This window comes from Lissotriton vulgaris, unplaced genomic scaffold (genome assembly GCF_964263255.1).
Source record: "Lissotriton vulgaris unplaced genomic scaffold, aLisVul1.2 SCAFFOLD_11687, whole genome shotgun sequence".
Taxonomy (NCBI): domain Eukaryota; kingdom Metazoa; phylum Chordata; class Amphibia; order Caudata; family Salamandridae; genus Lissotriton; species Lissotriton vulgaris.
The window spans coordinates 13,194-35,814 of record NW_028241134.1 but is presented as its reverse complement, the minus strand read 5'-3'; the positions used below and the strand labels follow the sequence as shown (position 1 = coordinate 35,814).

Below are 22,621 nucleotides of genomic sequence, written 5' to 3'. Positions count from 1 at the left end.
CATCTAAGGGACAGTATTGATAAATGTACTTGCGTTTATTAGAACGGTTACTATATCAACATTGCACCTGTGTTAAATTATTGTGCGACATGTTCGTTGGGAAAACTACATTTTCTATGGTAATACTTAGCAAAGGACTACGTAATTTCTCAAGCAGGTCATACCTTTGTTTAAACCTACCGATACATATTTCTTTTTTTTTTATCGTTATATCTTGTAGGTTATTCGTACGCTTTCAACATTTCCTTGATAGGGGGAAAGAAACTGCGCACCAACATATATCATGTAAGTACAGCCAACTGTTCACTCTGCTACACAATTTGTCCTTCCGTTCATAACACTTCGACTCGCCACACAGAACATTTCTTCCAATAATTCAAGGCACAACATAAGTTTGACACACACCCTCTCGTACATCTCCTTGTGTTACCTTTTCACGCACACACAACTAACAAGACTTACTAAATTACAAGCACGACATATTGATTGCAAGCACAACTTCAGGTTACTTGACACTATCAACAAGATCAACAGTACCCACAGCTTCAGCTTGCACCTAACACACAAAAGCGCACACACATTATCACATTCACATGCATAGGAACAAACATCCCCGTTACAACATGCGAACTACTTTCGATACTTTAAAAAAAAAAAAAAAACACTCGACACACACTTTCGGAACATTCGGCCGCAATCTCATATCATAACACTTCGCCACACTCCCAGGAATATTTCGTTCACAACTTCAACTACATGCATTACTTGCACACTAACTGGGTACACTTTCAATATTACACGCAAACCGCATTCATTCTCATATTTAATGCAACACAGTAACTACTCCAAGTTACAAGATAACACATACACACCTTTTTTTTACGTCTGTTACTATTACCTTTTCACGCACACACGGTTAAGAACACATACTATATAACACGCACGCCGAATTGAGTGCAACCACAACAGAACACTCATTACGCTTTTAGTCACAGCTTCACAGCAAGACAGTAAACAGGATGATCGGACTGAACAGTGAACAGAGCTGCAGCTTACACTAATCACACACACCCTGTCATATTATCTTTCAATATTACACGCATACCGCTTTCATTCTCAGATTAAATGTAACACAGTAACCAGTCCAAGTTACAAGATGACACATACACACCTTTTTTTACATCTCTTAGTATTAACTTTTCACGCACACACGGTTAGGAACACATACTATATCACACGCACGCCGAATTGAGTGGGACCACAACAGAACACTCATTCCGCTTTTAGTCACAGCTTCACAGCAAGACAGTAAACAGGATGATCGGACTCAGGAGTGAACAGAGCTGCAGCTTACACTAATCACACACACCCTGTCACATTAGGCAAAACACTGACTGCCACCCTTCTACAGCACGTGCGACTCCAACGCAATCTAAGATCATAGCACTTCGCCACTACTGCACCAAACTTTCAGTCAGAACTTCTAATTGCACATTTCTTTGCACGCAAACAGGCTACACTTTACAACATTCACGCGGAATGCATTCATTCGCAGCTTTACTGGCACACAGTAACTAATCCAAGTTACAAGCTGACACACGAAAACAGCCGCTCGTACAACTACTAGTATTACCTTTTCACAAACACACATCCAATAACACATTAGCCAGGAGTAGCTGCCTACAAAAATAAACACTTGACCTTACACTTACTACACTATTCACAGGCACATTGTAACATTAGGGGGAATAGTACAGCCATAAACCGTTCGCAACACTTCGCCACACTACAACAAACTTTTCATACACACATTCCACGATCAAGGGGACTTTCACACACACCCTCTATTACATGGCTACTCACAATCTTTCTCTCAGGGGCCAAATTTACTGTTTTGTTTGTGTCCAAGGGCCGCATCGGTGGGGGCAGGGTCAGTGGGTAAGGGTCGGGGCTACAGCAACAACATAAAACTGACCATGAGGTTAATCACAGGACCCTGCAGCCGAAGGCTTCGTCCACTGAGCCCTCCCGGCATACACATAATTTTCTCGCTCTCTTTCTCTCTCGGTCTCCCTCCCTCTCTATAGCTCTCTCTCCCTCCCTACACTATTCACAGGCACATTGTAACATTAGGGGGAATAGTACAGCCATAAACCGTTCGCAACACTTCGCCACACCACAACAAACTTTTCATACACACATTCCACGATCAAGGGGACTTTCACACACACCCTCTATTACATGGCTACTCACAATCTTTCTCTCAGAGGCCAAATTTACTGTTTTGTTTGTGTCCAAGGGCCGCATCGGTGGGGGCAGGGGCAGTGGGTAAGGGTCGGGGCTACAGCAACAACATAAAACTGACCATGAGGTTAATCACAGGACCCTGCAGCCGAAGGCTTCGTCCACTGAGCCCTCCCGGCATACACATAATTTTCTCGCTCTCTTTCTCTCTCGGTCTCCCTCCCTCTCGATAGCTCTCTCTCCCTCCCTACACTATTCACAGGCACATTGTAACATTAGGGGGAATAGTACAGCCATAAACCGTTCGCAACACTTCGCCACACCACAACCAACTTTTCATACACACATTCCACGATCAAGGGGACTTTCACACACACCCTCTATTACATGGCTACTCACAATCTTTCTCTCAGGGGCCAAATTTACTGTTTTGGTTTGTGTCCAAGGGCCGCATCGGTGGGGGCAGGGTCAGTGGGTAAGGGTCGGGGCTACAGCAACAACATAAAACTGACCATGAGGTTAATCACAGGACCCTGCAGCCGAAGGCTTCGTCCACTGAGCCCTCCCGGCATACACATAATTTTCTCGCTCTCTTTCTCTCTCGGTCTCCCTCCCTCTCTATAGCTCTCTCTCCCTCCCTCTAGCTCCCCCTCCCTCTCTCCTGTCTTCCTCTGTCTCACTCTAACTGTGTTCCTCCCTCTGTCTCACTCCCTCTCTCTCCTTCCTCCTCTCTCTCTCTCCCTCTCTCCCTCCCTCCCTCTTCGTCTCCCTCCCTATCACTCTGCATCTCACTCCCTTTCTCTTCCTCTCCCTCCATTTCCCTTCCTTTCCGTCACTTTCCCTCCCTCTCTGTCTTTGTACATAACTCTCCATTTCCCTCCCCTTCACTCCCTCTCTGTCTTTGTACATTAGTTGCACACTAACTGGGTACACTTTCAATATTACACGCACACCGCATTCATTTTCAGATTCAATGCAATACAGTAACTAATCTAAGTTACAAGATGACACACACACACCTTTTTTGGTACATCTCTCACTATTAACTTTTCACGCACACACTCACTCCCTCCCTCTCCATCCCCAACAACAATTCCAGCATTTAAAAATACCCACAGACACATTCAAGTCCCGCATCCTCAGCAATGCCCAACTATTTTCCTAATACAAATAACGACACTACATTAAGGGGGTCGTTATTTTTGCACCCTCACACACACTCACCCTCACCCTCACTTACCCTCAACGCCTCACCCTCACTCACCCTCAACACCTCACCCTCACTCACCCTCACCCTCACTCACCCTCACTCACCCTCACTCACCCTCAACACCTCACCCTCACTTACCCTCAACGCCTCACCCTCAATCACCCTCAACACCTCACCCTCACTCACCCTCACCCTCACTCACCCTCAACACCTCACCCTCCCTCCCTCACCCTCACCGTCACTCACCCTCACCCTCACTCAACCTCATTCTCACTCACCCTCAATGCCTCACCCTCACTCACCCTCAACACCTCACCCTCACTCACCCTCACTCACCCTCAACCCCTCGCCCCCCCTCACCCTCACTCACCCTCACCCTCACTCAGCCTCACTCACCCTCACTCACCCTCACCCTCACTCACCCTCATCCTCACTCACCCTCACCCTCACTCACCCTCACTCACCCTCACTCACCCTCAACCCCTCACCCTCACTCACCCTCAACCCCTCACTCACCCTCAATCTCACTCACCCTCACTCACCCTCAACACCTCCCCCACCCTCACTAGCCCTCAACCCCTCACCCTCACACCCTCAACCCTTCTCCCTCAACTCCTCACTCACCCTCACTCTCACTCAACACCTCAACACCTCAGCCTCACCCTCACCCTCACCCTCACCCTCACTCACCCTCAACCCCTCACTCACCCTCAACCCCTCACCCTCACTCACCCACACTCACCCTCATCCTTACTCACCCTCAACTTCTCTCCCTCACTCACCCTCAATCTCTCATCCTAACGCACCCTCACTCACCCTCAACCCCTCACCCTCACTCACCATCACTCACACTCACCCTCACCCTCACTCACCCTCACCCTCACTCACCCTCAACACCTCATCCTCACTCACCCTCACCATCACTCACCCTCAAACCTTCACCCTCACTCACCCTCACCCTCACTCACCCTCACTCACCCTCAAACCCTCACCCTCAACCCCTCACTCACCCTCCCTCACCTCACTCATCCTCCCTCACCTCACTCACCCTCACTCACCCTCACCCTCACCCACCCTCAACACCTCATCCTCACTCACCCTCACTCACCCTCACTCACCTTCAACTCCTCACCCTCAACCCCTCACCCACCCTCAACCCCTCACCCTCACTCACCCTCAACCCCTCACCCTCACTCACCCTCACCCACCCTTACTCACCCTCACTCTCACTCACCCTCAACCCCTCACCCTCAATCACCCTCACCCTCACCCTCACTCACCCTCAATCCCTCACCCTCACCCTCAACCCCTCACCCTCACTCACCCTCAATACCACTCACCCTCACTCACCCTCAACCCCTCCCCCTCCCCCTCATTCACCCTCACCCTCAACACCTCACCCTCACTAACCCTCAACACCTCACCCTCACCCTCACACCCTCAACCCTTCACCCTCACTCATCCTCACTCACCCTCAACACCTCACCCTCACTCACCCTCACCCTCAACACCTCACCCTCACTAACCCTCAACACCTCACCCTCACACCCTCAACACTTCATCCTCACTCACCCTCACTCACCCTCAACCCCTCACACTCACTCACCCTGACCCTCACTCACCTTCAACCCCTCACCCTCCCTCACCCTCACTCACCTTCAGCCACACTCACCCTCTCTCTCCCTCTCTCTAGCTCCCCCTCCCTCTCTCCTGCCTTCCTCTTTCTCACTCTAACTTTGTTACTCCCTCTGTCTCCCTCCCCCTCTCTCTCCCTCCCTCCCTCCCTCTCCGTCTCCCTTCCTATCACTCTCCATCTCACTCCCTTTCCCTTCCTCTCACTCCATTTCCCTTCCTTTCCCTCACTTTCACTCCCTCTCCCTCACTCTCCATCTCCCTCACTCTCCCTCCCTTTTACTCCCTCTCCATTTCCCTCCCCTTCACTCCCTTTCTGTCTTTGTACATTACTTGCACACTAACTGGGTACACTTTCAATATTACACGCACACCGCATTCATTCTCAGATTCAATGCAACACAGTAACCAGTCCAAGTTACAAGATAACACACACACACCTTTTTTTACGTCTCTCAGTATTAACTTTTCACGCACACACTCACTCCCTCTCCGTCCCCCTCCCCCTCCCTTTTCCTCCCACTCCCTCTCTCTCCCTCTATCATCTCACCCTGCCTGTGTGCCAGCCGTGGCGCACAGACTCACAGCAGCACCAGAGCTCTTAACAGGTCTTTAAAAGACCATTTACATGCTAATGTGGCCTTTACGGGAAAAATTAAAAAAGATATATTATAACCATTATTTTTTTTCTCCTTTCAGATTATTAAAACAACAACAAAAGAAACAGAAGTTAAGGTAAATACTACTTTGCCAGTTAGTGGAAAAATTGTCAAAAGTTCATACCTTACAGTCCCCCAAAAAATTTGTTACATGACAAAGCTTCTTAATTTACATTTGTTGATAAAAAATTTTTAGTATAACATATAAGATGCAGAGATGCTTGAAAGCAAGTTACCATCAAGGGAATATCAAATTTAATAGCAAATCACAAGGTAAGCAATGCTTACCAAATAGTGTTTTTGCTGTCTTGCACAATTTATGCAAGCCAGTAACTACTTGGAACTCTAATGATCTGCATTATATAATGGACCGTGGGGACGCTTTATATCTACAAATGCATTCTATTAACAAAGAAATACTTATGCATCCAGATGACCTGTCAAGGTATATAGACCACAATCAAGAGATATATTCACTTTTGCTACGGAACGCTTACTACGGTGATGTCCTTAAACGTTTTGATAAAGCCTACCCAGATATTAGCACAGCATTAAATGTTACTATTAATAAGCACTGTAGTGTTATACTTTGTATGAATGTTTATGTTATAGCTATTTTCAAACATATGCAATCATACTTTGTATTTGATTCACATAGTAGGGACCATGAAGACATGCCGCATTCAAACGGAACATGTGTTACAATTGCCTTTCATTCTTTTGAAGGGCTGATTCAATATGTTATGAAACTAGCATATAACTTTACACATCAGGCTGAGCAATGTGTCCAATTTGAATTAACACCAATAGATATAAAAGTCATTAAAAGGAAATCATTTACAAAAGCACTTACTGTGCACAAAAAAAATAGTCACCTACCGCAAGAAAGAAAAATTTGGGTACATACTACTGAATGTACTCCTAATCAGACTATAACATCAACAACAATGTCTTCTGATAATTTACTGAATAAAAGTAAGGGAGGGAATAGCAATACTAATCATTTAGCACAATTACCAGGGAATAGTAAATCTATACAGGGAACAAATAAACAGTCTCTGAAAAGAAAAAGGGATTCAAGTACATGTCCAACTAAAGTTGTACAAAGAAAAAAAGTTAATACAGCTGAAGAAGACATTACCAACAGTCAACTAAGTGCTAGTGATAATAACAGACCAAGATTCACGCAGGGCCAAAGACAGAAACGAGGTAAACAAATCCATACAATCATTCGCAAATTCCACCGTGAAATATTGCATGGCCCAGAGTACATTTGTACTCTTTGCAATCAATTGTGGCATAAACAAACGTTGAAAAATATACGCAGTGTTAGCCAATCCGAAATTTTCAAAAAGTGTAACATTAGTAACAAGAAAACAAATTTTATTTGTAGGACTTGCTATTATTACATTCGCAAAAACAAAATACCACCATGTTCTATTGTAAATGGCATGGGGTTCCCAAATGTACCAGTTGAATTAGAATTATATGATTTAGAAGAAAGATTAGTTTCACCTAGGATACCATTCTTACAAATTCGGAGTCTGCCACGCGGTTTTCAAAAAATCATTATCAGGTGCAGTAGTTAATGTACCTGCAGATGTTATGACAACTGTTACCATTTTACCAAGGCAAATTAATGACGCCATGACAATCCCAGTGAAATTAAAAAGGAAATTAATCTATAAATCATATACACATTATGAGAATATTAGACCAAATACAGTAAAAAAGGCAGCTACATGGCTAGCTAAAAATAGTACAATGTTTAATGAATATGGTGTTACTATTAACCCTGACTGGGAGTATATACCTCCAGAAATAGAATCTCACAATGAGACTTCTGAGACAAACAATTCATCTGATAGTTCAGACAACATAGAAGCTGGGAATTTGGATACTATGTTAACAAATGAAACAATTACTAGTAATTCGCTGAATGTGTTAAGTTTCGCTCCAGCTGAACATAACACGCCAAGAGGTTTATATGAGGATAAAGATTCAGAGTTTTTGGCTTTCCCTACTATTTTTTGTGGTGAACGAAGGCCTAACAATAAGGAAAGACACATACCGGTACATTATAGTACTATTTGCCAAGCAGAGTTAAGGAGTTATGATAGAAGAGTCGCTAAATCTATTACTAATGTGTTTTTTAAACTGAAGAAATTACATATTAAGCAGATCCATGGTAAAATCAACATTTCCATCAGAAAACATTTTACAGATGGAAATAAAATAACTGCTAAAGACATTAAATATAATATTGGCAATGTTTTACAGTTTAATGAAGGTTACAAAGTATTAAAAACTATACGCAGTTCACCTCCATATTGGGAAGGTTGCAAAAAAGATATTTTTGCAATGATAAGGCAACTTGGCATACCCACTTTCTTTTTGACTTTATCTGCTGCTGAAACAAAATGGCACCATTTAATAAATATACTATTGAGAGTTAGAAACTTAAAGGAATGTACAGAGGAAGAATTCTTAAACATGTCTTGGGAAACTAAAAGTAAATTAATACAAGAAGATCCAATAACATGTGCAAGACAGTTTGACTATCAAGTTAGGAAATTCTTTAATTGTGTTTTGCTGAATGGCACTAATCCAATTGGGGAAATAGTAGACTACTTTTACAGAGTCGAATTCCAACAAAGAGGTTCTCCACATATACATGCATTACTCTGGGTAAACAAAGCACCACTGTATGGTGTTTCACCAGTGGAAGAAGTCAATAGCTTTATTGACAAATATATCACTTGTCATAAGTCTGAGAACCCTGTTTTACAACCGTTAATAAATCTACAAAGGCATGGTCACACAAAAAATTGCAGACGTAAACAGCAACGGACATGCAAATATCAATATCCAAAATATCCAATGTCAAGAACGCTCATTTTAGAGCCATTAACACTTGAGGAGACAAATAAGCAATGGCAAGATAATATGAAAATAATACATGAAGCTATGAATAATACTACTTTTAATTCACTTTCTTTTGAGGAATTTTTAGACTTCATTAAAATGGATGATAAAGAATATATTACTTCAATACAAACTAGCTTACAAAAAACAACTATTTTTTTGAAAAGAACACCAGGCGAATGCTTCATCAATAACTACAATAGTACTCTTTTAGAAGCTTGGCGAGCAAACATAGACTTGCAGTTTATACTGGACCCTTATGCTTGTGCTGTCTACATTATCTCATATATCAGTAAATCGCAAAGAGGAATTAGCAAACTTCTAGCGCAAGCTGCTAAAGAGGTAACAAGCAATAGTAATATCAAAGATCAACTTAAACACATAGGAAACAAATTCCTCAACTGCACAGAAATTAGTGCTCAAGAAGCAGCATATCTAATTCTTCAAATACCATTACGGAAAAGCTCACGATCATTTGTATTTATTAATACTAGCCGTCCAGAGAAAAGAACTTATTTAATGCGTGATATCGAAACGATTAATAACTTGCCAGAAAATTCAACTGACATTCAATGTGAAAATATTATTATTAAGTACTGCAAACGGCCACAATCATTAGAGATGTGCACGTTAGCAGACTATGCGGCTAATTTCAACTATGTGAAGAAAAAAACACATGGGAGAGAAATCAATGATTGCGAAGATTTACTTGCAGAACAAAACTTTTACAGCTCAGATGAGGAAGAATTAGAAATAGAATGTAGTAACGGAAATAAAGAACAACAGAAACAGAATTATGATTATGCTTTAAATAAGCGCAGACAGGGGAAAATAATACGCTTTTGCAGATTTAGCAAAAATAATGAACCAGAAGAGTATTATAGAGAAATATTAATGTTGCACTATCCATGGAGGGAAGAACAAAAAATACTAATCAACAAGGAAACTTACTATGATAGGTATCTGGAAGTTAAAACATTTGTTGACACACAACTAAAAATCTATAACAAACAGCATGGCGAAGTTACAAACATTATTCATGAACAGTGTCATGAAAATGTAATTTCACCTCCTCTATCACCAACTGTTAATATACAGACAGAAGACCAAAATCCTGAAAATAATAATAGATATGATTTGGCTCTAGATTTAGGAATTAGAACTACAACCGAAGAACAAAGCTCAACTAACATTATTTTACCCAATGAAAAATACCAAAAACTTATGCAAAACTTAACGGAAGAACAACTTAAATTTGTTTACCATCACTTGCATTGGTTTAAAACTACAAGCACTCCATGCTATACTTTTTGCACTGGAGGAGCTGGTGTTGGGAAAAGTTTTGTAATATCTGCACTATATCAAACTTTACTACGCTACTATAACACTAAGGCAGGTGAAAATCCAGATAATGTTTATATCTTACTTACTGCTCCAACAGGAAAGGCTGCCCATAATATTAATGGCAAAACACTGCATAGCACTTTCAAAATACCTGTGTCGCAAAGTTTGACTTATAAACAACTGAGTCATGAACATAGAACTGCTCTACAAATGGAAATGATGCATGTTAGAGTTGTTATTATTGATGAAATTTCAATGGTAGGACACAATATGTTAAATTTTATACATAACAGGCTTCAAGAAATAAAATCATCTAATGAACCATTTGGAGGAATTTCTATTTTAGCCATTGGTGACTTTTACCAATTAAAACCTGTATTTGACAGATACATTTTTCAGGATTCTACACAGATGTATGGTCCTTTAAGTGCTAACTTATGGAAAGAACATTTTAAAATTTTTGAATTAACAAAAATTATGCGCCAAAAAGAAGATCTTCAATTTGCTCAATTACTAAACCGGTTGAGAGAAGGCAAGCATACTGAAGAAGATATTTCACAAATTAAGCAAAGGGAAATACAACCTGATGAGAGTTTATTAGAAACAATTCCATATATCATGTCAACTAATATAGAAGTTAATGAAATTAACAAAAATGTTTTGGAAAAACATTGCAAAGATTATCCAGTCTACATAACAGTAGCAAGCGATACCGTCAGTTCTGATTTGTCTGAAAATGTGAAAAAAACTATTCTTAAGCAACTGCCCAAAGATCCACAGAAAACAATGGGCCTTTCACATACATTACACATTGCCTTACAACTTCGTTATGATTTAAGTTGCAATGTGGATGTCAATGATGGTTTAACAAATGGCGCAACTGGTGTGGTACAATTAGTTGAATTGATTAACAATACACCTATTATTGTTTGGTTGTTATTTGACAATCCCAGTATAGGACAAACAACCAGACAACAATATAAACACTTATATCATTCACAAATACAAAATACATGGACACCAATACATGCTATAGCTAGACATTTTCAATACACTAAAAAATGTATTACCATTATACGGAAGCAATTTCCTTTACGCCAAGCATCAGCACGCACTATACATCGCACACAAGGTGCAACTCTGGAACCACTTTATATACACTTTAATAACAGCAAGATTCATCATTTGCATTATGTTGCTATTAGCAGGGCAAAATCAATACAAAATGTATATGTACACAATTTTGATGAAGGTAAAATTTTAGTACATCCACAAGTTAATGAGGAAATGCACAGATTAAGGACAGAAATGCCACTTGAAATACATATCCCACAGTTACATACATACAGTGCACATTTCAATATCATTGCACACAATATAAGATCACTACAGAAAAATTTTTCATCTATGATAGCGGATAGGAATATATTAGAAGCAGACATTATTTGCTTAACTGAGATCAACACTACAAGAAATGCTACAGCTACTGATTTTACGATAGAACAATACCATCACATTATATTTGATAAATTTCATACATACAACACAAACCATGGAATGATTATGTACTACAAAAAATATTTATTTATATTGCCTATTTATGAGACACATGAAGGGATAGACATTTTACATTTTACTCTACATATTTATAACACGGATTAATTTATTATTATTTTATACAAACCACCCCAAAAAAGTATAACTTCTCTTTTTGATTTTATCACAAATATTACGGATTTTTACCCCACACACAAATTGATTATTATAGGGGATTTCAATGTGGATGTATCTCAACAAAATGCAAACACCAAGCAATTACTTGGATTCTTTGAAACAAAATTACAATGTCAACAACTCATTAACAGTTACACAACTAACTACCAATCCATTTTAGATCATATATATACAAATGAACAAGTACACAACTATGGTACTTTAGAATGCTATTACAGTGATCATAAAGCAATATGGGTTTGTTTTTAACATGTTCTAACACATTTTCTATTTCAGATGATGTCTATTGAAGAAATCATGAACATTAATACCGATGACAACAAACCATATCAGAAACCCATAAGAGTTAATGTCATCAACTGCTCAGGGAAAACTACTTACAAAAATGCTAAACAAGAACAGAAAATTCTATTTCATTTGGCTCTAGCAGATAAAACTGGAACCATCAAATGTACTTGTTATCAAGAAAATTTATATGAGCAAACTAAAAGTAACTGTGGACTACTGATACGCAACTTTATTATCAAAAACAAAACAATTTTAATTACAAAGCAAACTAAAGTAACAAAATTTCCCGCTATGACAATTGAGGAGGGCCTGATCCAACAAGCAAAGAACATTTTGCATCCGCCTGCACCATCGGCTTCTCCCATTAAGGAAATAAAACGGGCAAGTCTAAAAAGTCTTATGACCGTTTCAGGGACAATAATTGCCGTAAGTATGAACGCAAACATGTCATCATGTCAACTAAAAAAAAACATTGAAAATGCAATAGGTCTCGCATTTGAAAAGTTGGACTTATTAGTATTGTAAATGACATATCTTATTTATTTGTTGGTTTTTAAAATTGCAAGTCTAAAAAAGTTTATGACTGTTTCAGGGACAATATGTGCCGGAAGTATGAACGCAAACATGTGATCATGTCTACTAAAAAAATGCATAGTTGGCTTACACACACATTATACCTTTAGTAACTTCACTAACAAGCTCAAAAAAGGTAGCATTATACACTCTTTCACACTATGTAGAAAGTACGAGTTTTGAAAACTATAATATGCCAGTGCTTTGGTGTATACTACAAATACAAGTACTCTCTACAAAGCCATTTTTAGCAATAAATAATGCAATCTTTTAGAAAGGATGTTCATTTGGGTCGTTAAATATAATACATTATATTGCCATTCATACAACGCACTAGTACTATGTGTTTTTACAGTCACTATTTTATACAATGCTTACTTTTTGTTTAGGAAGAGGACGCAAACACTGTGTTTACCTCAATGCCTCACCCTCAGTCACCCGCACTCACCCTCAACCCCTCACCCTCACTCACCCTCACTCACCCTCACTAGCCCTCAACACCTCACTCACCCTCAATCTCACTCACCCTCACTCACACTCAACCCCTCCCCCTCACTCACCCTCACTCACCCTCACTAGCCCTCAACATCGCACCCTCAAACACTTAACCCTTCTCCCTCAACTCCTCACTCAACACCTCAACACCTCAGCCTCACCCTCACCCTCACCCTCACTCACCCTCAACCCCTCACCCTCACTCACCCTCAATCCCTCACCCTCACTCACCCACACTCACCCTCATCCTTACTCACCCTCAACATCTCACCCTCACTCACCCTCAATCTCTCACCCTCACCCTCACTACAAATACAAGTACTCTCTACAAAGCCATTTTTAGCAATAAATAATGCAATCTTTTAGAAAGGATGTTCATTTGGGTCGTTAAATATAATACATTATATTGCCATTCATACAACGCACTAGTACTATGTGTTTTTACAGTCACTATTTTATACAATGCTTACTTTTTGTTTAGGAAGAGGACGCAAACACTGTGTTTACCTCAATGCCTCACCCTCAGTCACCCTCACTCACCCTCAACCCCTCACCCTCACTCACCCTCACTCACCCTCACTAGCCCTCAACACCTCACTCACCCTCACTCACACTCAACCCCTCCCCCTCACTCACCCTCACTCACCCTCACTAGCCCTCAACACCTCACCCTCAAACACGCAACCCTTCTCCCTCAACTCCTCACTCAACACCTCAACACCTCAGCCTCACCCTCACCCTCACCCTCACTCACCCTCAACCCCTCACCCTCACTCACCCTCAATCCCTCACCCTCACTCACCCACACTCACCCTCATCCTTACTCACCCTCAACATCTCACCCTCACTCACCCTCAATCTCTCACCCTCACCCTCACTACAAATACAAGTACTCTCTACAAAGCCATTTTTAGCAATAAATAATGCAATCTTTTAGAAAGGATGTTCATTTGGGTCGTTAAATATAATACATTATATTGCCATTCATACAACGCACTAGTACTATGTGTTTTTACAGTCACTATTTTATACAATGCTTACTTTTTGTTTAGGAAGAGGACGCAAACACTGTGTTTACCTCAATGCCTCACCCTCAGTCACCCTCACTCACCCTCAACCCCTCACCCTCACTCACCCTCACTCACCCTCACTAGCCCTCAACACCTCACTCACCCTCACTCACACTCAACCCCTCCCCCTCACTCACCCTCACTCACCCTCACTAGCCCTCAACACCTCACCCTCAAACACGCAACCCTTCTCCCTCAACTCCTCACTCAACACCTCAACACCTCAGCCTCACCCTCACCCTCACTCACCCACACTCACCCTCATCCTTACTCACCCTCAACATCTCATCCTCACTCACCCTCAATCTCTCACCCTCACCCTCACTACAAATACAAGTACTCTCTACAAAGCCATTTTTAGCAATAAATAATGCAATCTTTTAGAAAGGATGTTCATTTGGGTCGTTAAATATAATACATTATATTGCCATTCATACAACGCACTAGTACTATGTGTTTTTACAGTCACTATTTTATACAATGCTTACTTTTTGTTTAGGAAGAGGACGCAAACACTGTGTTTACCTCAATGCCTCACCCTCAGTCACCCTCACTCACCCTCAACCCCTCACCCTCACTCACCCTCAACACCTCACCCCAACACTTCACCCTCAACGCCTCACTCACCCTCAATCTCACTCACCCTCACTCACACTCAACCCCTCCCCCTCACTCACCCTCACTCACACTCACTAGCCCTCAACACCTCACCCTCAAACACTCAACCCTTCTCCCTCAACTCCTCACTCAACACCTCAACACCTCAGCCTCACCCTCACCCTCACCCTCACCCTCACTCACCCTCAACCCCTCACCCTCACTCACCCTCAATCCCTCACCCTCACTCACCCACACTCACCCTCATCCTTACTCACCCTCAACATCTCACCCTCACTCACCCTCAATCTCTCACCCTCACTCACCCTCACTCACCCTCACCCTCACTCACCCTCACTCACACTCACCCTCACCCTCACGTAACACCTCATCCTCACTCACCCTCACTCACCCTCAACCCCTCACCCTCACTCACCCTCACCCTCACCCTCAACACCTCACCCTCAATTACTCACCCTCAAACTCACCCTCACTCATGTCATCATGTCTACTAAAAAAATGCATAGTTGGCTTACACACACATTACACCTTTAGTAACTTCACTAGCCCTCAACACCTCACCCTCAAACACTCAACCCTTCTCCCTCAACTCCTCACTCAACACCTCAACACCTCAGCCTCACCCTCACCCTCACCCTCAACCCCTCACCCTCACTCACCCTCAATCCCTCACCCTCACTCACCCACACTCACCCTCATCCTTACTCACCCTCAACATCTCACCCTCACTCACCCTCAATCTCTCACCCTCACCCTCACTCACCCTCACTCACCCTCACCCTCACTCACCCTCACTCACACTCACCCTCACCCTCACGTAACACCTCATCCTCACTCACCCTCACTCACCCTCAACCCCTCACCCTCACTCACCCTCACCCTCACCCTCAACACCTCACCCTCAATTACTCACCCTCAACCTCACCCTCACTCATGTCATCATGTCTACTAAAAAAATGCATAGTTGGCTTACACACACATTACACCTTTAGTAACTTCACTAACAAGATCAAAAAACATAGCATTATACACTCTTTCACACTATGTAGAAAGTACGAGTTTTGAAAACTATAATATGCCAGTGCTTTGGTGTATACTACAAATACAAGTACTCTCTACAAAGCCATTTTTAGCAATAAATAATGCAATCTTTTAGAAAGAATGTTCATTTGGGTCGTTAAATATGATACATTATATTGCCATTCATACAACGCACTAGTACTATGTGTTTTTACAGTCACTATTTAATAGAATGCTTACTTTTTGTGTAGGAAGAGGACGCAAAGACTGTGTTTATCAATGGGCAAGATACCCCACTCAAATCGATTACAATAAAAGATGCAACAGATGACATAAAAGTGACACTGTGGAGAGAAGCATCACTATTTAGAATACATCTTGGCGAATATGTTACCCTGACGCACGTAACTGTCCATGAATTCAATGCTCAAAAAATATTGAATACAACGCGCCATAGCAAAATGGAGGTAAGCACAACAAACCAAACATTTTGGGAATATCTCTTTCAGCCACTCTTGGCCTTTTACCCACTCTTGGCCTTTCACCCACTCTGGGCCTTTCATTCCATCCTGGCCCTTTCACCCACTCTGGCCCTTTCACCCACTCTGGGCCTTTCAACCAATCTGGGCCTTTCACCCACTCTGCACCTTTCACCCACTCTGCACCTTTCACCCACTCTGGCCCTTTCACCCACTCTGGCCCTTTCACCCACTCTGGCCCTTTCATCTACTCTGGACCTTTCACCCACTCTGGACCTTTCACCCACTCTAGACCTTTCACCCACTCTGGCCCTTTCACCCACTCTGGCCCTTTCACCCACTCTGGACCTATCACCCACTCTGGACCTATCACCCACTCTGGCCCTTTCACCCACTCTGGCCCTATCACCCACTCAAGCCCTATCAACCACTGTGAGCCTTTCACCCACTCTGTCCATTTCACCCACTGTGTCCCTTTCACCCACTCTGTCCCTTTCACCCACTATAGGCCTTACACAAAACATAAAGTATAAAAATGTACTAACTAATTGTTGCATTTGTTTTCTCTCAACAGGTAACAGCCCCACCACAGGAAAAGATGGACATTCAAATTTATGGCGTCGAAAGCACCACAGATGAAACTAGTATTATCACAATAAGGGTGACAAACACAGACGAATATCAATCAATGCCCATCGAAAACGAGATACTAATTAAATGGTTTATGTTAGATGATGAAGTTGACAACATCGGGGATGCCCTAGTACATTTTTTGCCACAAACTTTTGAAGTGGTGTTTTGCAATGGCAAAATCATAAGTATTCTTAAAGAAAAAGACGATGACATATGTTCTGACTAAAATTCGCATGTTGCAAGGCTATCATTTTTTTGTACAAAGTTAAAAAATAAATATTTGTGTCTTTTTCAAAAATAAAAAGGTGTGGAATACAAATTTTAAACTTCTATGGTCATTTTTTCACTACAGAAGGGAAATTATAACTAATACACTCAATTAATTCAACATAGTCACACCCACATACAACATTCAGCCAATCCATCTCACATTAAAAAAACAAATACAAAATACACACACTTTGTAGCTTGCACGCACTAAATGTATGTATGAAAGAGACTGTTGGTGTGCTAAATACGCCTGTGCTGGTGCAGAGTTATGCTGTGTTGTTGCTCAATGTTACTGTGGGGGTGCTGAATGATAAGGTGGTATTGCTGCGTGTTGCATTGGTGGACATCAGTGATGACGTTGTTGGGAGAAGTGCAACTGTTGTGGTGCTGAGTTATGCTGTGGTGGTAATAGTTGAACACTAACACAGCACCACTCATCATCAACACAGAACAACACATCACAACAACAGCATTACTAAGCACCACACTAACATCACTCAGCAACACACCAACATCACTCTACACCACCACAACAGCATCATTCAACAACAACAACATACAAAAACACAAACACACATTACATTAAAATAAACATTCACACATGCAAAACACTCACATATGCCAATCACACCATCACTCACACTCACTCACCCTCAACTCCTCACCCTCAATCACCCTCAATTACACTCACTCACCCTCAACACCTCACCCTCACTCTCCCTCAACCCCTCACCCTCACTCACCCTCAACACCTCACCCTCACGCTCACCCACACTCACGCACCATCAACACCTCACCCTCACCCACCCTCAACACCTCACCCTCACTCACCCTCAACACCGCACCCTCAACCCCTCACTCACCCACTCTCAATCATTCTCAATCACCCTCAACACCTCACCCTCACTCACCCTCAACGCCTCACCCTCACTCACCCTCAGCCTCTCACTCACCTTCAGCCCCTCACCCTCACCCTCACTCACCCTTAACACCTCACCCTCACTCATTCTCACTCACCCTCAACACCTCACCCTCACTCATCCTCACTCACCCTCAACACCTCACCCTCACTCACCCTCAACACATCACCCTCACTCACCCTCAACCTCACTCACCCTCAACACACTATCACACTACAACCACACACAAACACTTACCACCACAACACCACTTCACTCACCCTCAACACCTCACCCTTAACCCCTCACTCACCCTCACTCTCATCCTCAATCACCCTCAACACTTCACCCTCACTCACCCTCAACGCCTCACCCACACTCACCCTCAACTCCTCACTCACCCTCAGCCCCTCACCCTCACCCTCACTCACCCTCAACACCTCACCCTCAATCACCCTCAACCCCTCACTCTCACTCACCCTCACTCATCCTCACTCACCCTCACTCACCCTCACTCACCCTCAACACACTATCACACTACAACCACACACAAACACTTACCACCACAGCACCACTTCACTCACCCTCAACACCTCACCCATAACCCCTCACTCACCCTCACTCTCACTCATCCTCAATCACCCTCAACACCTCACCCTCACTCACCCTCATTGCTCACCCACACTCACCCTCAACCCCTCACTCACCCTCAGCCCCTCACCCTCACCCTCACTCACCCTCAACACCTCACCCTCACTCACCCTCAACACCTCACCCTCACTCACCCTCAACACCTCACCCTCAACACCTCACTCACCCTCACTCTCACTCATCCTCAATCACCCTCAAGACCTCACCCTCACTCACCCTCAACACCTCACTCACCCTCAGACCCTCACCCTCACTCACCCTCAACCCCTCACCCTCACTCACACTCACTCATCCTCAACACCTCACCCTCAGTCATCCTCACTCACCCTCAACACCTCACCCTCAACACCTCACCCTCACCCTCACTCACCCTCATACTCACTCACCCTCAACACACTATCACACTACAACCACACACAAACACTTACGACCACAGCACCACTTCACTCACCCTCAACACCTCACCCTCAACCCCTCACTCACCCTCACTCTCACTCATCCTCAATCACCCTCAACACCTCACCCTCACTCACCCTCAACGCCTCACCCTCACTCACCCTCAACGCCTCACTCACCCTCACACCCTCACCCTCACTCACCCTCAACGTCTCACCCTGACTCACCCTCAACATCACTCACCCTCAACCCCTCACCCTCACTCACCCTCAACACCTCACCCTCACCCTCACTCACCCTCAACACCTCACCCTCATTCACCCTCACTCACCATCAACACACTATCACACTACAACCACACACAAACACTTACCACCACAGCAACACTCATCACCACTACAGCATTACTCGGCAGACAAAGGTCATACAATCAAAACATGTACGCTTTTAACAGTCACACACACAACAACAGCTATCAATGGGCACTTTCACCAGGCATACACACACAACAGTCATTAGTACTGCAGTAGTATGTATAAATGAGACTGTTGGTGTGCGAAATACGGATGTGGTGGTGCAGAGTGATGCTGTGTTGTTGCTCAATGGTACTGTGGGGGTGCAGAAAGATAAAGTGGTATTGCTGCGTGTTGCATTGGTGGACATCAGTGATGGCGTTGTTGGGAGAATTGCAACTGTTGTAGTGCTGAGTTATGCTGTGGTGGTAATCATTAAACACCAACACAGCACCACTCATCACCAGCACAGAACAACACATCACAACAACAGCATTACTAAGCACCACACTAACATCACTCAGAAACACAACAACATCACTCTACACCACCACAACAGCATCATTCAACAACAACACACTATCACACTACAACTACACACAAACACTTACCACAACAGCACCACTCATCACCACTACAGCATTACTCAGCAGACAAACGTCATACAATCAAAAAAAGGACGCTTTTAAGAAGCACACACACCAACAGCTATCAATGGACTCTTTCACCAGGCGTACATACACAACAGTCATCAGTACTGCAGTAGTATGTATGAATGAGACTGTTGGTGTGCTAAATACGGCTGTGGTGGTGCAGAGTGATGCTGTGTTGTTGCTCAATGGTTCTGTGGGGGTGCAGAATGATAAAGTGGTATTGCTGCGTGTTGCATTCGTGGACATCAGTGATGCCGTTGTTGGGAGAAGTGCAACTGTTGTGGTGCTGAGTTATGCTGTGGTGGTAATTATTAAACACCAACACAGCACCACTCATCACTAGCACAGAACAACACATCACAACAACAGCATTACTAAGCACCACACTAACATCACTCAGCAACACACCAACATCACTCTGCACCACCACAACAGCATCATTCAACAACAACACACTATCACACTACAACCACACACAAACACTTACCACCACAGCACCACTCATTACCACTACAGCATTACTCAGCAGACAAACGGCATACAATCCAAACATGTGCGCTTTTAACAGGCACACACACCAACAGCTAGCAATGGACACTTTCACCAGGCGTACACACACAACAGTCATCAGTGCATCCTTTCACCATGCATACACCCACACAAACAGGCATCAGTCCACGCTTTCAACAGTCACACACACCACCAGCCGGAAGTGCACGCTTTCTAACAACTTTTTTTACGTAGCACACACAATTACAGCTATACAAGCATGCTTTGGTGCTGTACAGTACTGCAGTAGTATGTCTAAATGAGACTGGGGGTGTGCTAAATACGGCTCTAGTGGGGCAGAGTGATGATCTGATGTTGCTCAATGGTCCTGTGGGGGTGCCGAATTATAATGTGCTATTGCTGCGTGCTGCATAAATGGACATCAGGGAGGCCGTGGAAGAGAAAAATACCATACACAAGGCAAGTGCGACCGGCAAACACGTACGGCAAAACGGAACTCAATCCATGGCAAAAAATAAAACTAAATAGCAGCCATTGATAAAATACAAAACACACTCTCAAGAAAGGAGCCAGACAGAAAGTAAGTGCGAGCAAAGCAAGACCGAAAACAATAATTAGATTAACATCACAATAAGGAAATGCATAAACAAAAGTATAACAACTCACAAAGGCACTCTTTAATATTATGAAAAAAAAATTCTCATTACCTGTCGATCGTAGCAGCTCATTCCACTTAAATGTAGAAAATATAAAAAAAACACACACAAACAGAACATAAACAGTGCATACATAATACTTTTAACTACAACTATCAACAAACAAAAAAAAAAAGCATAGCGGCGAAACAAGTCACATACGGGTCCAAACAACACAAAAAAAAGCCAAGTCGGAGAAAAAATAAACATCAGAGTGCCACCTCAGGCGAAACAAAACTACAGGAACTACATACCAGGAAGACACTAGCAAAGATTAGTCAATGCATGGCGAACAATCAACTTAAACACGAGCCACCATTCGCATAAATAACAATAAAAATGCCAAACACAAGGAAAGTGAGAGAAATTACAATGTTCGCAATTTAAAAGACATAACACATACAAAAAAATACATTGCTTTATGTAACATTTATAAACATTCCCATTATTAAAACATCTATCTTTTACAACAGTACTAAAGTATATTGTAACTCAACAGTCGAAAATACACAAGGCGCAATACAAAGAAAACACTCATACATCCTAATAAAACATTATTACTAATACGTATATACACACAAGTATTAATACTTTCAAATTCATGTACTCAATGTTAAAACATGTACATCTTACCAGTCAAACGACGCAGCAACAACCACGGAGGAATAACACACCTTTACCGCACGAACATTCACACCAATCTAGAAAACGCCCCGTTGACGCACGTCAAATGCAACGCTACGTCACACAACGTAGCGCTGCGATTGGCTAAAAATTACGTCACGCTAAACATTACATCACCATCACCAAAAAAAATAGAACGCTAACATCCCTTACGTAACAAACGTAAAGGGAATACATAGCGTACTACACTTTACCAGAACAAAAATAAAACACAGTTTAAGTAAATGCACTAAACACTTATAAAACCAATACACATACAAAAAACAAAAAGACACATTACATTATAATCAACATTAACACATGCTAAAGACTCACATATGCCAATCACACCCTCACTCACCCTCACTCACCTTCACTCATCCTCACTCACCCTCAACACCTCACCCTCACTCACACTCAACACCTCACCCTCACTCACCCTCAAACCCTCACCCTCACTCACCCTCAATACCTCACCCTCAACACCTCACTCACCCTCATCCCCTCACCCTCAACACCTCACCCTCACTCACCCTCACCCTCACTCACCCTCAACCACTCACCCTCACTCACCCTCAACACCTCACCCTCACTCAACCTCAACACCTCACCCTCAACAACTCACTCACCCTCACTCACCCTCAACACCTCACCCTCACTCACCCAC

The 22,621-nt window shown here is 42.8% G+C and overlaps 1 long non-coding RNA gene across 1 annotated transcript; it reads left to right on the top strand.

The window, feature by feature from the left end:
- Positions 1–220: 220 nt before the first annotated feature.
- LOC147672107 (uncharacterized) lies at positions 221–12,142 on the top strand. Its single transcript, XR_015303568.1, has 3 exons — positions 221–285; positions 5,786–5,821; positions 12,025–12,142. It is a non-coding gene; the product is annotated as an uncharacterized LOC147672107 (long non-coding RNA).
- The last annotated feature ends 10,479 nt before the right edge of the window (positions 12,143–22,621 follow it).